Source organism: Onychomys torridus, chromosome 13 (genome assembly GCF_903995425.1).
Source record: "Onychomys torridus chromosome 13, mOncTor1.1, whole genome shotgun sequence".
NCBI classification, from domain to species: domain Eukaryota; kingdom Metazoa; phylum Chordata; class Mammalia; order Rodentia; family Cricetidae; genus Onychomys; species Onychomys torridus.
The window spans coordinates 34317559-34337435 of NC_050455.1; the positions used below are offsets into that span (position 1 = coordinate 34317559).

Here is a 19877-nt window from a genome sequence, read left to right on the forward strand (position 1 = left end):
AAGCCTCCGTGATCACACCTGCAATTTCTTCAGCCCCCAAACGCAGAGCTGAGAAGCTTTAATCCAAACCTTAAAAAAACAATCATCCCAAATTTGGTCTTGAGCATGATGTCTCCAGTACAAGGTTCCCTTTCCTGTACTTTATGCTGTTTAAGGACAGAAGAGTTCCTGGGAGTGAAGTGCCAATCGGAGGCTGCGCATGCATGCATGCCGGAGTGTGTGTGTGTGTGTGTGTGTGTGTGTGTGTGTGTGTGTACGCGCGTGCACGAGCGTACGCGCACCCTTGCTTTATTTTTGGCGCACGCACACCCCACGGTAGCCTCAAGGTCGGCGACAACCCTGATCGGTCGGGGTCCCCCGCCCATCAGTGCTCTCCCGCCCGCCAAGGACGCGGGAAGGAGGAAGTCCCCCAGTGGAGTGGCGCGGCGGGGCATTTTGGGGCGCCCGCGCAATTTCAGCATTGTCGTGCTGGAGTGGGGACAAGCAGGCAGAAGCCGGTCCCCAAAGGTGTGGACTTGGACCTTTTCGAGTGGGCAGCCGGGGCCTGGCTGGTCCCAGCCGCGCCCCAGGCTTGCTGCTCACCCCCAGGGCCTCCCTGCAGCCCCTTGGCATCCTTTCTGCGAGCTGTCACGGAATTTGGCTCTGAGAGGCAGCTGGTCCTGGCCAGGATCCCTGGTCCATCTCAAATGGAAACAGTTCCTCCTGAGGAATCAGCTGGGAATCTCAGTGGAAATGCCCTGGGGCAGGGCCCCCTGGCGTGTTTAACCAAGGCCAAGCTTACCACTTTGAGGGAAGGGATGCTTCAAAAGGAGCGGGATTCCTGGTTACCGACTGAGGTAAGCCCAGAACTAAGGTGACATTGACTGGGGACTACAGTTTTAATGGGGCTAGTATCCCCCAAGTAAGATTGAGAGGTTTGCCTTTCCTGCCTGACTCAGGCCTCTGGTCATCCTCAAAGTCTTTTCTCCTGCTGCTTTTCCTAGCCTCCCCACACCCCTGAGTGAAAGCCTTCCCCTGTGGGGGTTTGGGCGGGATTTCCTTGGGCTCTAATTTCAGCATTTTACTGTTTACATTAGAAGGTCAATGCCAAGGCTGACCTGAAGTATTCCCCCTCCTCTCTGCGCTTCCATCCACCTTCCTTGTTTTAGTTCTCTGTTCCTCTCTTTCCTTGTCTTGTTTGTGTGTTCCTAACTTACCCATCTTCTCTTTGAAAATATGAGTGGAAACAAAAAGAGGGTGGGAAGAGTGTTGTGATTTTGTGTGTGATGTGATGTTGGGAGTATGGGGGATGGCTGGTGAGACACTCACTTATTAAAAGCTGGGACACCTACCCAGTTCGGCTTCTTCAGCATCACACTGACAGGATGATTTCCTGGACAATAAAGTACGTCTCTATGCTTATCAACCTCCTTCTCTTGGATGCAGGAACCAGAATTTGCAAGACTAGGTGGATGCTAAACTTGAGAGGAAATAGTATATACTCTTGAGGCCAAGCTAGTCTGAGCCCTTTCTGCTCAAGCCAGGGAAAGTTAACAGTAATGCTTACCCTTTCAAAGAACTGCATTTATCTAGCATCAGTTAGTTACATCTGTTTTGCGCTAAAACCTTTATGCGTGTTGACTCAAATGTTAAAGCTCCCAGGACATCACATACAACACTTCTTTTCACAGAGGAAGCAACTCAGGAACAGATAGATACGCTATGCCTTTTGAGCATGATCAGAGTAAATGGAGAAACTGAGGTCAACACTCAGCATGTCTGGTCCTAGAACAACGCTCTTGTGTGTTCTTAGTACAACATATGTCTCTGTCGCCCATGTGTTCACTGTTGTGCTTAGATTCAGTTCTAGCCATTGGAGGTAGAGAAGCGCACAAGGGAGTGGACATCTTTGTTGAGGGAGACATCACAATTGGTGAACAAGCTTGACAGCTCCCAATAGTGAGAGACCTAGGAAGAAAGAGAACAGGGCAATGCACAAAAATTAGTTCTGCGGTGTGGGCTGGGTTGTAGCCCAGCTGGTAGAGGGGTTTTCTAGCACACAGGAAGCCCAGGGTTTGATCCTCTAAGTCCTGAAATCACAGCACTGGAGAGATAAATGCAGGAGGGTCATGAATTCATGGTCAGGCCGGCCTGGGATCATAAGACCCTCTCTCAGAAAACAAAAAGAACACAAGCAACAAAATCCAAACTACAAGCTACTTCCACATGGAGAATGGCAAGAGAAACCTTTAGGAATCTAGAATACAAATCAGCCAATAAGCACAAGCGGTGATGGTAGCTACCTGTAACAAGCATGCGAGTCAAAGTCAAGGCTACACTGAGGTTCCTTTAATATGTATTTGGTTGGCCCCAGATCAAAAGCATTGAACCATTGAAAAGAATGTGTGGGTCCAAAAGATCTTCATACCATGCTGCAGGGACACACAACTTTGGAAGCCAGTAGGGTACCATATCGTATTTCTATCACTTGCCACATCTGTGTTCCAACTCTGAGCAAATGGGAACATTTTCAGTGAGAGATATGCATGCACATATACACTACAGTCTGGTTTCTAGTAAATAGAAGCATGGAAGGAATTTTACTACCTGTGGCTAGGAAGTGGATAGAGTAGCATAGTGTTGCCACATGAGGGAATATCATACAACCATCAGAAGCACTTAGGGTGCTGCGGAGATGGCCCAGTTGTAAAGTGACTGCCATGCTAGTTGAAGGACTTGAGTTTAAATCTAGCCTCCCTATAAAAATGCTGAACATGGCTATACATACCTGTAATCCTAAAACTGAGGAAACAGGGAAGATCTCCAGGAGTTTTCTGGCCAACCAGTTAAATTGAATTGGCTAGTCAGAAAACTGTCTTAAGAAATAAGGTAGAGAGTGAGTGAGGAAGACACTGAGGTCAACCTGTGGCCTCTACATGTGTACATGCACACTGTCACCCCTCCATACCCACAGCCATCCCCCCCCCCACATAAGCATGTGTACACAGATATACATAAAATTGAAAGATGATTCATAACATTATTGATTCTTAATGATATAATCTTAACTGAGAAGTTAAATGTGAAGACCACATATAGCATGATTTTGAAAACTACATTAAAAACAACTATGATAAAAAGTCTAACTATTTAAGACTATACAAAGTCAAAGTAACACAGGAAACCAAGAGAACTGTGACCACAAAAATCAGTGATTATGGTTGCCTTAGATGGGAGAAGCTAGGGGAAACTTTTGCTTGATCACAGACAAGTCAGTGGTACAATCTGAGCTGAGTTTTGGCTGGGGCGGGTGTGCTTATTATATCATTAAAAGTATGTTGTCATTAACGAAGTATGGCAGGCCATGCATGAAAAATAATGAAAGTACAAGATGATCCAGGTACTGAGATCAACTCAGTATGTACACCCTGGGCTGAAGAAAGGTAGGAAGGCATTGAAGGCTGATGAGTAGAGCTCTAGTTAGTACAAAGGAGCTGGGCGTCTCTAAGGAAGAGAAAGGCAGCCAGAGCAGGGGTAGCCGGTAGGCCACAGGACTGAACTAGGGCCGACATGCAAGGCTATGTAACATAGGGGGAATAATGGCTGAGTTGTGAGACATGAAGTGAAACAGCCATTTGGACATCGTAGAGGACCACTGTAGGTTCGCTGCAGAACATGAGCAATGACAAGGACTGTGGGCAGGCCCCTGCTACACAAGGCACTCAACCTGAGGAAGGGTCAAGTCTGAACTGGAGCCCATCTCCTCCTGCCAGCACATGTCTTGGTGCTGGGCAGGGATGGAAGAATACATCTTTCACACTGCAGAGGGCTCTTTGGCCCTAGGTAACCTGATAGTGACTCAGGGTGATAAAAATAGACTTGAAGAGAAGTGGATGTAGTTTTCAGATCTCAGAGTTCATGTGGCTAGATATTTGGGTTGATAAAGGCAAAAACAAGAATCAGAGACAATTCCTGGAGTTTTCCTTTTCTTTTTGGTGTTGTAACTCCAAGGTTATTGACTGTATATACAGGAAAGAAGAAGAGCATAGAAGACTCGTAGTCAGAAGGGAAACCATATTTTGGACATATTAATTTAAAAATGAAAATACAAAAGTCCTGGGGGGACATTAGGCTTCTTAAAAAAAGGACCAGGAACAATTTAGGACAAGAGACATCACTGTGGGAATTCAAGGTCATCCTGTATATAGTTGTCATTATGAGAGTGTAAAATCCTTTACACAGAGAAATTCTGCTTTCATTTTTTCCTCTAGCAAAGTATAAAGGAGAAATATTTATCAATAAATATTCACTGAATAGTAGGCCCCCCCCCCAAAAAAAAGGCTATATAAACAGTTGGAGTTGGGGAGGGGGATGTCCTAGGTTCCTACTCTGCTGTTGTCTGAATGCTGAGGATGGATAGTGTGTAGGCCCAAGCCAGTCCAATGGTGAAGACAGCTCATTAGCAGAATGTGGGCTGTGGATCTCAGGCTTAGCTTGGGAGTGCCAGAGCTATTCAAATCAACCAGAATTGATGGGGACTACACAGTGAAGAGGTGGAATGGCCAGGAGAGCCCTGAGTGTTAAAGAAAAGTGCTAAGGTGGAGACAAGAACACATCTCAGAATACAGTAGAGCCTGTGGATGAAGGAAAGTATGATCATCAGGAAAATACAGGGGCCGAGAGACGACCGGCCAGTCAATGGATCCAATGTGCTTAGCAGCTATTGAGTCTCAGGACTTCATTTAAAGACCACTGTACTGCAGGTGTCTGTGAAAGACTTAGGTGATCAGCTGAGGGCCAACTGCCACAGTTCTTGTCACCTGAAGCACCACAGTAGCTTAAATGTGTGGTGTTTTGTGACATCTTTAGGGAATGGTTGCTGAGGTCTTCCCACAAGGAGATATTTCAGCCCCTCTCTGGTATGCCTATTATGAAGCATTTGATTGCATATGGATTTCTATTGCTTTATAGGTACCCTCTCCTCTCCATGCTAGCACTGAGGGGCTGACTTTGCTCATCTAAATTCTGGCCTGACACACCCTCCCATGTTGCCACATCCTATCAACTTGTAACATCTAATTCCTAGTAAAACTTGCAATTATTCCTCACTTTTTTCCTTACATGATCGGCAGGCCTTTTACTAACTACTGCCTAGGACAATGCTAAGCATATGAAATGTGGGCAACAAGATGGTGAAAGAAAGAACTGAAGGTGGAGAGGTGGGCAGAAGACTGAGATGCATTGAGGCCATGTTACTATCACTGATGACACAGGCCCATGCAGTATTCTTTCTGCAGAGGGCTGAGTGCCATCTTGCTTAAGATTGTAGACTGGTGATCAACTGGCAGTTCCATTCCGGTTCCACCTCTAGCCTGATTAGGTCACATGACATGTGGAAAATAGCAAAGCTTCCAGTGGAGTACAGAAATGATTTTTAACTGTGGTGATATGAAAGTTAGATTGTGGTACCTGGCAGGTAAGAAGAATATCACAGTGTTCAGCTCTGAGCCACTTTCAAGACATTTATCTGTCAGTGCATCTTCAAGATGACCAACTTGAAGGAATGTTTCTGCAAAGAATCTGAGCTCTTCTCTTGTGAATCGAGAGCTCTAGGAGTGGGGTAGCAGCCAGTTTGGGCAGATGGGGAATTATTCCTGAGCACATGGGTGTTTGCCGTTCTGTTTTACGGATTATGCCACGTGGTATTCCACTGTTAGCTGGGAGTCTGAGTAGTAGTGAGGATTCAGAATGTATTCATTCAACTTTACAGAAAAAGTGATAGATACCCGTAGAAGCCAAGATAAAGCGATAACTATGGCTCAGTCCCTCTTTTCAAGGTGTTCAAAGTCCAGTTAAGGGACAAATAAACAATTACAACATAACATTCAAGGAGCCACTGTGTTGCAAGTCCCCAACTCCATGAGACCAGCATCTCACCTGCTGGGCAGATTTGTATGAACATGGTCATCATGATGGTCCCTTGTATTTACAAGTGAATTTACAGTGTAGAAGTCATGCTCACTTTGAATTGCTTCATTAATATTTATGATGTTCTGATACAGGTAGGTTGCTCTTTATGTTTTATGAATGAAATTTAACTTTACTGAGCGAAGGTATTTCTTGCAACACAGTGACATGGTCTGCATTTCCAGCCCCCTTTTGTACATTGTTTCTATTCAAGGGTGTCTAGAGTGCAATCCTTGTGGGATGGGTTTTTTTTTTTTTTTTTTTAAGATCCTTATGTCACGTGATAGAGTTGACGGCTAAGTTTAATTTTCCTCCTTGGACCTTTGTTCCCTGTGGACTTCTCACTGACAACGTGTCCATTCTAGGAAGGTGTGCAAAACTACCTTACTGGCTAGAGGGCAAAGCCCCTGGGAGGGCATGATGGTTTCCATGCTCATGTCAAATTGGCAGACACTTGGATCACTCAGTATGGTAAAGCTTGTCCAGTCAAAAGGAGAGAAGGACAGCAATCACTTTCCCTTCTTGTATGGCCTATTTATACATTCTTTAGTTGGTTATATATGAAATATTTATCAGTCTCCTCATATAGAATATATCACTGATTAAGCTTGGCTGTTGATTATCTGCATAAGGAATGTGAGTTCTTTAGTGGTTTAAAATTTAGCTGATGAAAGTAAACCTCACACTCCTATCATGAGACTGTAACAGGAAAATGAGTTTGTGTGTCTCAAATCTACGGTTAGATTTTCAGCTTTGTGGAAGATAGTGCAATACATATTCTTGGTGCCTGCAGAATTCGTGTGTGTGGAGAGGCAGGTTTGGGGGGAAGGTTCCATAACCTCATTATCTCCTACCAGGCCTGCAGTGCCAACTGAAGCTGAGCTCACTGCAGCAGGCCAGAGGTACCCACTCAGCAGCTGGGGAAGTCGACTGTAGCCAGCTGACTGTATTCTTTCATGGAGGGACAGGCCTGATTAACTGGCCTTTAAAAAAACTTATTATTTTAAGTGAGAAGTTTGTGAAAAGAGCCATAGTTTATCAGAGGTGGGTTTTGAGAAGGGGCCTTTTCATTTCCGATTGCTTCAGCATGCCAGGATTAAGTTACATGCTAGTTGACTGGTGAAGAAACCATACTAAAATTTTTGTACAATAAGCAAGGGGATCAATGGTAATGAATAAAATGTCTGAATTACAGTACATGATGGGGGATTTACGGAATACCTTTAGCCAGAAATGGTGGTTGTCTTTGTTTGCTGTCAGTTGCTGAGGCAAAAACAAAACAAAACAAAACAAAACAAAAACATATGTCCCAAAACACTGAGGGGAGGAAAGGATTTATTTGGCTTATACTTCTATATCATAGTCTGTCATCAGGGGAGTCAGGGCAGAAACTTAAGGAAGAAACCTGGAGGCAGGAACTAAAGCAGAGACCCCAGATGAATCCTGCTTTCTGCCTTGCTCCCCATGGCTTGCATAGCCTGTTTTCTTATGCAACCCAGGCCCACCTGCCTAGGGATAGCACAGCCCACAATGAGCTGGCCCCTTGCATATTAATCACCAATCAAGACAATGGGCCATAGATGTGCCCACAAGCCAGTCTGATGGACATAATTTCTCAAGTGATGTTTTCTCTTCCTGTGTATCTCTAGTTTGTGTTGAGTTGACAAAAACAAGCAGCCCTGTAATCCCAGCATTGAGGAGGCCCCTGTAGGAACATCTAAGATTTGAGGCTAACTACATAGTTAGATACTATCAAAAAGAAAAATACAGTTTATGAAATTCTCAAAGAATCAATAACGCTATTATTAAAAACCCCCAAATGAAGTGTCTTTGTTTTGCTTTTAATTCATGCCATTATATAACCAAGAAACATTTTGTATTAGCATTTTCTTTCATGTTTAGATTAGACTTACATGGATTCATTAGTAGACATTTAATAATACACAGGCCAATTCTTTAAACAGTTACTTTATATTTTTTGGTCTTTTAAAAATATTTTAAAATTTATATTAACCTTTATAATAACTGTTTTGATTTTAAGGCAGTTAAAACACCAGGGTATTAATTTACTTTATGGAACTCTTCATTGCTTTAAGTAAACTTTACCCCCAAAGAATGTAGTTTTGAAACCACTGAACTCTCAAATGACTTTTACTCTGAATTCATCATGAAAACTAAGCATCTAGGCACAGATGAGGCTTGAGTGTGTGCTGAACAAGTATGGACAGTTTTGATGTATTCTGGAATATAGGCCCTACTCCCTGAAGATAGCTGGGCTCAGCTCTTTCTCTGTCCACACTCCGGTTTCTACTGTGGCCCTAAATCTTTTCCTACCTCTGAGGTAAATGACTAACAAAAATGAAGGCCAAAATAACGATCAGCATGTATGTGTATGAGCTACTGGCTGTTCTTTGTCAAAACATCTCTGGCCCAAATTAGCATTGATTGACTCTGCCTGTTACCCATTTTATCTCTCTGTTGCCAAACAGAAACCTAATTTTGGCCTATGAGGGATGGTATGGCAGGCATGCTTGATGTCAGGCTTTTCAAAACCAGATTCCAGGGCATTATTTCTGGAGACTTGGACCAAGGTCCAGGAAACCCCCTCCCCCTTTCCATTTCTAAAAAGCTTGTAGCTGATGCTGATGCTGTAGGTCAGTGGACCTTGTTTCACAGCCCTGGCTAGATGGTGCTTGAGGAGGCATCTGTAGTGATGATGAAGGGGCATTTCAGAAACCAGACTTACTAGCCCATGGCCAGTCCAGCAGAGGGAGGAGAAGCCACCCGATCCAGTTTGACCCTCACCATCCTGGCTTCAGCACTGAAATCCTCATAGTCCCAAGATCCACTGGTTTCTGATAGACTGGAAAGTTGACCTCCTCATGAGGCTTATGAAACATGCATATGATAGAAGCTTTGTGATATTTGAGTGTGGGCATTGAGCCTAAAACTTTAGACCCAGAGCCTTGTAAGCCATGCCATTGTACATGCTGTGAGGTCATGGATGAAGCTGATAGCTGAGGTGTTGCTACAGAGAGCTCTTCTCTCAGTCTCTTCCCTGGAAATTATGAGAGGTCAAGGTTCACAAACATATCCACATGGTGGAATCATTGGGGGAACTTGCTGACGAAAGAGATGCTTGTGAGCCAACACAGAAGGTTTGGAATTTTGTAGATAAATTTAAGAAACTTTGTGGTAGATAGTCTCTGAACACAGCAGCAACTGGTGCCTCCCAGATAACGTTCCTGTCCCTTGCTGGAAAGTTAAGATCTGGATTGGTCCCCTTTAGTCACACTGTGGTTGCGACTTTATTCAACAACATAAAGGCATTAAGTGACACAGAGACTGGGAATTCATTCTCCAAACTAAGGTCTGCTGATCCTGAAGCCATAGTGTGGTGGGGTTCAAGTGTGCCTTGTGAAGAGCCATACATGGAACCATAGTCAGCCATCATGTGCTAGAGAGGCCTTTTTGAATCTGTTCAAAGCTACATGTGCTAGAGAGGCCTTTTTGAATCAGTTCAAAGCTACAATGAGTGGTCCCAGGAGCAGAACTGTAGACAGGCTCCTCCAGCCCCAGTAGTCAGACTCCCTGAGTCCCAGTCACTGGCTTACTACTTAGACAAAATTATCATTTTTTTTCTTGGTGTGATTATTAATAAAAGCAAGCAGCAATGTAGTCTGTCAACAATTCCTTCTCTCTAGAGAGTAGAGCATAAGGCAATGATTCTCTACCTGTGGGTCTAGAATCATTTGGTGGGTTACAACAGCTATCCTGCATACCAGATATTTACATTGTGATTCACAACACTAGCAAAATTACAGTTTTGAAGTAACAACGAAATAATTTTATGGTTGCTGTCACCACAACTATATTAAACAGTCACAGCCTTAAGAAGGTTGAGACCCACTGGCATAAGGTGATATGCAAGATGTTATTAATTTTATTTTGATGAACTTCGACCCCAAGAAAGTGAACTCTGGCTACCTCTGTGTCTCAGTGGCTCACCAGGAATCCAGGCATCATAATTAAAGTCCAAAAGTAGATGGGCATCTGTGAGGAGATGAAGTTTCCACTAGGAGAAACGGAAAGGAGGAAAACTGTGAGGGAAACCAGAAGATGAGATAGCTTTTGTTTGTTCACTCGATTATTTTTGGGGTTTGCTAGGGCATCCTGAGGGATGCTTACCCAGCATGTTCTTTGGCTGGAGGAACACCTTAGTGTGGGTTCCCAGCCTTTCTTTGGCTGTATGCTCAAGGGTGAATTCTAACATAAATGCAATGTGACTCTTGACTGGCCTTTCCCCTTCTGCTAACACACCGGACAGTATTCTCCCGGGTGTTTGCACGACCACTTCCCACAACTGCCTTCAACTTCTGCTTCAAGCTCTTTTCTTCGACCATTTCCTCATGTGGGATGGGCATCCTCAGCCTTGGGAGAAGCCGGGCAATCATGCGTCCTTCCTCCTGAGCATCTGTCCTGTGCGATTACACAATCATGAACTTCTCCCAGGCAGGCTTTCCTTTTCATTTTGTGATGGGGAAAATGACTTGTAGTGTAAACACGGTGCCAGGTCTAGTTATCTCACAAAGCTTGCTGCTTCTTAATTGTCAGTGGCTTTCTGTGGTTATCACATTTGTCAATAAAAACCTAACCTGACAGTAGGAAATATAATTAAAAAAAGAATTAAAAATCTACTTAACATACAGGAAGCTTCCTTCTTCAGTGCCTAATTTTTCTTGAACTTTCATTTACACTAGCTTATCAGAAACACAGGTTGTTTTTGTTTTTGTTTTTGTTTTCGTTTTCTTTATGTTTACTTTTTATGTTTTTTCGTTTTTGTTTTTGTTTTTACATTCCTGACATTAGTAGCCCCTCCCTCCTCTCCTTCCAGGTCCTCCCCCGGCCAACCACTCTTCCTCTTCCTTTTCTTATCAGAAAAGGGCAGGCCTCCCCGATATCAACCAGCCATGATGTAGTGGTTGAATGAAAATGGCCCCCAAAGGGCGTTCCACTATTAGGAGGTGAGGCCTTGTTGGAGTAGGTGTGGTCTCCTTGGAAGAAGTATGTCACTGTGAAGGCTAGCTTTGAGGTCTTATTTATGCTCAAGATACCACTCAGTTTCTGAAACCACGTCCTGTGGCCTGCAAATCAAGACATAGAATGCTAGCTCTCCAGCACCATGTCTGCCTGCATGCCACCATGTCCTGCCATGATGATAATAGACTGAACCTCTGAACTGCAAGCAAGCCACCACAATTAAATGTTGTCCTTTATAAGAGTTGCCATGGTCATGGTGTCTCTTTACAACAGTAGAAACTATAATTAAGGCACATGGCATATCAAGTTTTAGTAAGACTAGGCACCTCCTCTCCTGTTAAGCCTGGATGAGGCAACCTGGTAAGAGGAAATGGTCCCAAAAGCCAGCAACAGAGACAGCCCCTGCTCCTACTATTAGGATCCCCTCAAGAAGACCAAGCTACACAACTGTAACATATGTGCAGAGGGCCTATGTTGGACCCATGCTGATTCCCTGGTTGTCAGTTCAGTCTCTGTGAGCCCTTATGAGCCCAGGTCAGTTGGTGGTGCCCTTGACCCCTCTAGTTCATACAATCTTTCCTCCCCCTCTTCCACAAGATTCCCTGATCTCCTCCTAGTGTTTGTCTGTGAGTCTCTGCATCTGCTTCCATCAGTTGCTGGATGGAGTCTCTCTGATGACAACTGGGCTAGGCATCAATCTATGAGTACAGCAGAATATCATTAGGAATCATTTCATTGACTTTTTTTTTTTTTTTTGCCAGTCATGTTTGGTTCTATCCTAGGTCTCTGAGCTATCCTGTGCTGGGTCCTAGCCTTCCAGGCAGTGTCAGGGGTGGGTCACTCTTATAGCATGGGTCTCAAGCTGGACCAGTCATTGGTTGGCCATCCCTACAAACCCTGTACCACTTTAACCCAAGCATATCTTGTAGGCAGGACAAATTGTAGGTCAAAGGTTTCACAGCTGGGTTGGTGTCCCAATCCTTCCACTGGAAATTCTTGCCAGGTTACAGGAGATGGTGGGTTCAGGCTCTGTATACTTCATTACTCAGAGTCTTAGCTAGGGTCACCCATGTAGATTACTGGGAGTTTCCATTGCACTAGGTTCCTTGCTCGTCCCAGAGATGAGTCCCCACTCTAATTGTCTCTCCCAGTACTCTCTGCTTCCATCTCCCCCCCCCCCCCCCGCCATCCCTCCTGTTCCCATCCTCATCTCACTCCCATCCAGACTCGTCCCCCCATTCATCAGCAATATTTATTCTGTTTCTCCTTCACAGTGAAATTCATGCTTCCCCCACCTCCTTGAGCTCTCCTTGTTACTTAGCTTTTCTGGGCCTGTGAATTTTAGCTGGCTATATTTTACTTTAAAGTTAATATCCACTTATAAGTGAGTACATACCATGCTTGTCTTTCTGGGTCTGGGTTACTTCATTCAGGATGTTCTTTTGTAGTTCTATCCATTTGGCAGCAAATTTCATGTCATTGTTTTAAGAGCTTAGTAATACTCTATTGTGCAAATGTACCACCTTTTCTTTATCCATTCCTCAGTTGAGGGACATCTAGGTTGTTTCCAGTTTCTGGCTATAATGAATAAAGCTGCTATGAACATAGGTGAGCAAGTGTCCTTGTGATAGGATGGAGCATCTTTTGGGTGTATGCACAGGGGTGGTGTAGCTGGATCTTGAGGTAGATCAATTTCCAATTCTCTAAGCAACCACCATTTTGATTTCCAAAGTGGCTGTCCAAGTTTGTACTCACACCAGCAGTGAAGGAGTATTTCCTTTGCTCCACAATCTTGCCAGCATGAGCTGTTACTTGTGTTGTTGATCTTAGCCATTCTGACAGTCATTTTGACTTTCATTTCCTTGATGACTAAGGATGTTGAACATTTGCTTTATTTATTTATTTATTTATTTATTTATTTATTTATTTATTTATATTATACTTGTGTTTTAATTTTACACATCAGCCATGGGTTCCCCTGTCCTCCCCACTCCCGCCCCTGCCCCCACCTTCTCCCTATCCCCTCCCCTCCATTCTTGGCCCTGGAGGATGTTGAACATTTCTTTAAGAGTTTCTCAGCCATTTGAGATTCCTCTGTTGAGAATTCTGTTTAGATCTGTACTGCATTTTCTAATGGGATTATTTAGTTTATAGATGTTCAGTTTCTTGAGTTCTTTATACATTTTGGATACTACCTCTTTGTCAAATGTGGAGTTGGAGAAAATCTATTCCTATTCTGTGGGCTTCCATTTTGTCCTATTAGCGATGTCCTTTGCCTTACAGAAGCTTTTTGGTTTCATGAGATTACATGTGTTAATTGTTGTTCTTAGTGCCTGTGCTATTGGTATTCTGTTCAGGAAGTTGTATCCTGTATCAAAGCATTTAAGGGTATTCCTCACTTTCTCTTCTATTAGGTTCAGTGTATTTGGATTTATCTTGAGGTCTTTGATCCATGTGGACTTAAGTTTTGTGGACTGTGATAGATATGGATCTATATTTATTTTATATGCTGACATCCAGTTAGACCAGCACCATTTGTTGAAGATGCTTTCATTTTTCCATTATATAATTTTGACTTTTTTTGTCAAAAATCAAGTGTCCATAGGTGTGTGGATTTACATCTGGTTCTTTGATTCAATTCCATTTATCAACCTGCCTGTTTTTATGCCAATACCATGTGGGTTTTATTACTATAGCATGATAGTAGAGCTTAAAATTTAGAATGATGATACCTCTGAAAGTTCTTTTATTGCACAGGATTGTTTTAGCTATCCTTTTTTTTCCATACGAAGTTGACTATTGTTCTTTCAAGGTCTGTAAAGAATTGTGTTGGGATTGTGATGGGAATTGCATTGAATCTGTAGATTGCTTTTGGTTAGATGGCCATTTTTATTATGTTAATCCTATCTATCCAAGAGCATGGGAGAGCTTCCCATCTCTTGATCTCTTCATTTTCCATCTTCAAAGGCTTGAAGTTCTTATCATTCAGGTATTTCACTTGCTTGGTTAGAGTTACCCCAAGATATTTTATATTATTTGTGGCTATTGCAAAGGGTATTGTTTCCTGATTTCTTTCTCCATTTATTGTTTGTATATAGTGGGGATACTGATTTTTTTAAGTTAATTTTGTGTCCAGCCACTCTACTGAAGGAGTTTATCAGCTGCAGGAGTTCCCTGGTAGAATTTTTGGAGTCACTTATGTATACTATCATATCATCTGCAAATAGTGATACTTTGACTTCTTCCTTTCCAATTTGCATCTCCTCGATCTCCTTTACTTGTCTTATTGCTCTAGCTGGAACTTCAAGGACTGTATTTTGAATAGCTATGGAGAGGGTGGACAGCATTGTCTCATCCCTGATTTTAGTGGAATTGCTTTAAGTTTCTCTCCATTTAGGTTGATGTTGGCTATGGGTTTGTTATATATTGCCTTTATTATATCCCTTGTATCCCTGATCTCTCCAAGACTTTTATTATGAAGGGGTATTGGATCTTGTCAAAGGCTTTTTCAGCATCTAATGAGAAGACCATATGGGTTTTTCTTTCAGTTTGTTTATATGATGGACTATCCTGACAGATTTTCATATGTTGAACCATCCCTATATCTCTGGGATAAGGCCCACTTGACCATGGTGGATAATCTTTTTGATGTGTTCTTGGATTCAATTTGTGAGCATTTTATTGAGTATTTTCACATCAATGTTCATGAGGAAAATAGGTCTATAATTCTCTTTCTTTGTCTGGTCTTTGTGTAGTTTGAGTATCAGGGTGACTGGCCTCATACAATAAATTGGGCAATGTTCCTTTTGTTTATATTTTGTGGAATAATTTCAAGAGTATTGATATTAGCTCTTCTTTGAAAGTATGGTATAATTCTGCACTAAAATCATCTGGTCCCAGAGCTGTGGTAGCATCCAGGCCTTGGCTGCTTCTGAGGACCATGTCTGGGTCCCTGGTCCTATAGCAGCTGGGTCTGTGATGATGTCCATGGCCTGTGCCACCACCAAAGGCCACACACATGCCTAGGTTCTAGATCATTACCTGTGGCCATGGTGGTGACCAAGGGAAGTGCTGTGGCTGGAGCCATGACAATCTGGATGGCCTGCATTGCCACCAGTGACCGTGTTGTTGACTAGTCCTGAGCTCTTGCTAGGGGCCATGTCTGAGTCCATGGCCCTCCTGCAGCCAGGGTCTACCTTGTTCTGCTGGAATGTTTGAAGGGCCTGATCCTGTAGAACCGTAGCCAACAGATGTCCATGATGTGGGGCAATAACAGGATATCTGAGAGGAATGTTGGTAGGGGTCCAGTTTTGATGGTGTACCAAAACCAAAAACCTTGAACCAGACCAATAACTCATTACAAAATGAACATTTGCAAGTAATGCTGTTTTGACAAAAGGGTCTACTGCATGATCCTCAGCAGCTCCCAGTGCCACTGAGATGAGTGCAGAAGCAATGGAAAGGCAGTAAAGATGAAGGAGCCAAGTGTTTTACCTTTTTTTTAAAAGAATGTTTTAATCATATTTTTATTCTTTTTTTAGCTTTCTTTGGGGGCTGGGACACTATAGGAATGAGGCACAGATATGGAGAGACTTTGAGATGAGCAGGATTGAGGTACATGATGTGAAATTCCCAAAGAATCAATAAAACAAACAAACAACAAATCTGGCCATGGGCTTTTTTTTTGGTTGGGAGGTTTTTTTAATGACGGCTTCTATTTCCTTGAGTGTTATAGGTCTACTTTGTTTATCTGCTCTTTATTTAAATTTGGTTAGTGGTATCTATTAAGAAAATTGTCCATTTCTTTTAGATTTTCCAATTTTGTGGAGCACAGATTTTTGAAGTATGACCTAATGATTCTTTGGATTTCCTCTGTATCTGTTATTAGGTCCCCCTTTTCATTTCTGATTTTGTTAATTTGGATATTCTTTCTCTCTGTGTCTCTTAGTTTGGAAAAGGGTTTGTCTATCTTGTTGATTTTCTTACCAACTTTTTATTTTGTTGACTCTTTGTATTGTTCTCTTTGTTTCTATTTTATTGATTTCAACCTGGAGTTTGATTGTTTCCTGCCATCTATTCCTCTTTGGTGTGTTTGATTCTTCTGGTTCTAGAGCTTTCAAGTGTGCTGTTAAGTCACTAGTGTGAGATCTCTCTACTTTCTTTATGTAGGCACTTAGTGCTATGAACTTTCCACTTACACTACTTTCATTGTGTCTCATAAGTTTGGGTGTGTTGTGCATTCATTTTCATTGAATTCTAGGAAGTCTTTCATTTCTTTTTTTTTTTTTTTATCTCTGCCTTGACTAGTAGTCATTTTACTGAATTGAACAACTCAGGGAGTTGTTCAGTTTCCATGAGTTTGTAGGCTTTCTGTTGTTGTTGAAATCTAGCTTTAATCCATAGTAGTCAGATAAGATACAGGGGGTTATTTCAGTTTTCTTGTATCTGTTGAGGCTTGCTTTGTGAACCAGTGTATGGTCAGTTTTAGAGAAGGTTCCATGAGGTGCTGAGAAGATGTATTCTTCTGTGTTTGGGTGAAATGTTCTGTAGATACCTTTTAGGTCCATTTGAGTTATAACATCTGCTAGTTCCATTATTTCTCTGTTTAGTTTCTTTTTGTAATTTAAATTGCTTTAAATTCTCTCATGTATACAGGCAACAAAGGTAGTCTTAACTTTTAGAGTAGGCAAAGAGGACTTTGCAGTGACAATGTCTATTGTCAGGCCATTGCTTTTCCTGTGGCTCAGATGACTTCCCCTAGGAAGAACTAAGGTAACTGATGATGGTGAAACCCATATGTCAGTTTTCTGTGGCCTCACTTTCCTATTCACTTCGCTTTCATAGTGATATTCCTAAATGCAAACACAGAAAGCATTTATGATATGGAACAAAATAGGATGATTTGCAGAGGCCTTCAAACCTTTGCTTCTTTCCCATAGAAAACACAGAAGCAACATTCTAAGGATGTACTGACACTGTTTGATAGTGACAATGATTGGGTTCCGCTTATTAAATACTCATGAAGATTTGGATAACACTTAATAATCACCAAATCCAAATTTATATTCTTTGTGAATATGGATTCCCACCAGACCAAGTGGTAGTGGGCCTACCCATTACTTTATGGTAGAAGGCATGCTTTGTATGCAGAACTATAGATACCTTGTTTTATGTTAGACTTTTCCTTTGTGAAGGAAAGACATGGAAGTCCATCTGCCTGAAAGAAGGAGGTGGTTGGTTAGTTCAGCACACAGGCCACATTAGGAGCAGCCACATTAGGAGTCAAGTAATCACTCCAGAAAGATCTCCCTCACTCTGTCTTTCTCTCATACAGATGTTTTCCTGTCATTTAGCATTTCATTTGCTGACAATGACTTAGCTCCCAACTGTGTTTGGGTCTGTGACCCTATGGCAAAGACAAGTAGTTCTGAGCTTTCAACGCTGTTTGGTTTTAAACCAAACCCCAATGCTGAGTTGAAAAGGACAGCTCCAAAGTCAATGGCCATGTTCAGATTTTGTAGGAATTTGAGAGTGACTTCATTAAAGAAAGACAAGATGCTAATTCTGTTTACAAAAGGAAAATAATGTCAAGATGATAATAAACACAGATACATGGGAATTGGGAAAAGAAGCCACAGACATCTAGCTAAGAGACCAGCATTTAGACCTCATATGCCTCTCTGAAAATAGATCCAAAGTACAGGTAGACAATCTCCCATTAACTGAACACAGAGACACTGATGTATAAGCTGAAGAACAACTTATTATTCTACAAAGACAACATATAAACAACCACAAACATCAGTGTTGACAGAATAGTACACCACCTCCCCCCACCAAGGTAAAGCACAAGGGAATCCAATAATAGGAAATCTGCTAAATGAAGATACATCAATACAAAAGTAGGTAGTGTCATCTACATTAGAACCTACTACAGGAGCTAGATACCTCGGGTTTCTGGGGCCAGAGCAACATTGCTTTGTAGATAACCTTGGCATGCTTGATGTTTGGGCTTCTCTTTTGATAAAGATCACCTTGGTGCTTGATAAAATGTGGGTCTCTGGGCTCATCCTGTTTTTTCCTCTGTATCATGAGAGTTAGTTGAGCTGATGAAACTTCTTCTGACACCACCTTTACTCTTGTAGACAGTTAAGTGGTACAGATTTTTCCTACATTCTTAAACACTCTGCTTTTGAAAATTTATCATAGCTTTCAATTTAAGCTGAAGGTAAGGGCACTTTCAGATTCACCTTGAGTATAAACTTGCAATTGGTGGAAATAAATGTATCTAAACTGTTTTTGAAATAATGGAAATATTGTGGGTTGAATATATAAGGGATTAAATAATCTGTATATTCATGAACATTTGTTATCACGTGTATATCCATCCATTTCCAGCTATCTAATCAGAGGTCTATGTATAATGTAGATAGAATTTACTTTTTTACATATACAAACTGATGGATTTCACTGACATTTGAATGCATATATATCATGATAGTTCATTCTTAATTGCCCCTCCCCCTCTTTTTCTGTTGTCTTTTCTCAAATAGTCCTTCTTTTTGCTTTCATTCCAAATATATTCTACTAACTTCTGCCCTCATCCCTCCCTTCAGACATCTTCCATAATAGAGCCCATTTTATATTTTCATGCCCTACACACACACACACACACACACACACACACACACACACACACACACACTTAAATCCTTTTCTGCATATTGTAGAAGCTACAAAATGTTTGTTTTCCGAGTCTGGCTAATTTCACTCAATGTTACTTCCAGTTCCATTTACTTTCCTGAAAATTTGATAATTTATTTGTCTTCACAGGTGAATAAAATTCCGTAGGGACCACATTTGCTTTATCCTTTCATCTCTTGATGTCTAGGCTGATTCCTTGGCTATTGTGAATAATGCAGTGAGCAACATGACTGTCCAGGTATCTCTGTAATGTACTGACTTAGCATCCTTTGGGTACATACCTAGGACTGAGAGAGACTCAATGCAAGCTCTGTTTTTGGTGTCATGAAAAATCACTGTATTAGTTTCTGCAGGGGCTGCACAAGTTCACATTCTTACCAGGTGTGGTAAGTGTTCTTTCCCCCCACAGCCTTTCCAGTATTTGTTGTGATTTCATTTCCTTTCTTTAAAAACTATCTTATTAATTCTTGGAGAGTTTCGTATGTTGTGTTTTGATCATGTCCACCCTCCTCATTCCTTTTGATATAGCCGTTTTATCCCGGGAGAGATGGAATCTCAGGGTAGTTTTAATTTGCATTTCTCTGATGGCTAAGGTATTGAACACTTCTTCAAGTACTTATTAATCATTTGCATTTCTTTCTTTGAGAGCTGCTTTTTTGAAATTTGATGATCTTTGGTATTTAATTTTTAGAGTTCTTTGTAGAGTTTAGATATGAATCCTTTGTGGGAAGTATACTTGGCAAATATTTCTTTCCTATTCTTTAGACTGTCTTTCCATTCTGCTCATTTTTTTACCCTTTTCTGTGAAGAATCTTTTTAATTTTATATAATATAATCCCATTTGTCCATGACTGGCATTTTTTTTTCCTGTATGGTCAGAAAGCCTTTTCAGATGTCCTTGTCTGTGGTTAGATCTTAAAGTGTTTTACATGTGTTTCTCTGGATTTTTTTTTTCTTTTTTTGAGTTGTAGATGTTCCATTAAAGCATTTGACTTATTTTGAATTGATCATTGTTCAGCACGAGACATAATCATATTTCATTCTTTATAAGTGGATATCTAGTTTTGCAGGCACCATTTATTGAGGAAACTGCATTTTCCTAATTTGTGTTTCTGACAACTTAGCCAAGGATTGAGCCTCTGTGGTTTTGTAATTTTATTTCTAGGTCTCCTATCGTGTTCATTTTT

At 41.6% G+C, this 19877-nt stretch overlaps 1 protein-coding gene across 4 annotated transcripts in view; it reads left to right on the plus strand.

The window, feature by feature from the left end:
- Positions 1–271: 271 nt before the first annotated feature.
- The window catches only part of Kcnn2 (potassium calcium-activated channel subfamily N member 2), a 386123-nt gene continuing 366517 nt past the window's right edge, over positions 272–19877 (plus strand). For 2 of the 4 annotated variants that reach the window (XM_036204422.1, XM_036204419.1), the window contains exon 1: positions 325–836. The gene's annotated coding sequence lies outside the window, so the exon portion shown is untranslated. Of the gene's footprint in view, positions 837–19877 lie in introns of all 4 variants that reach the window. The other 2 variants (XM_036204421.1, XM_036204423.1) reach the window with 2 other exon arrangements.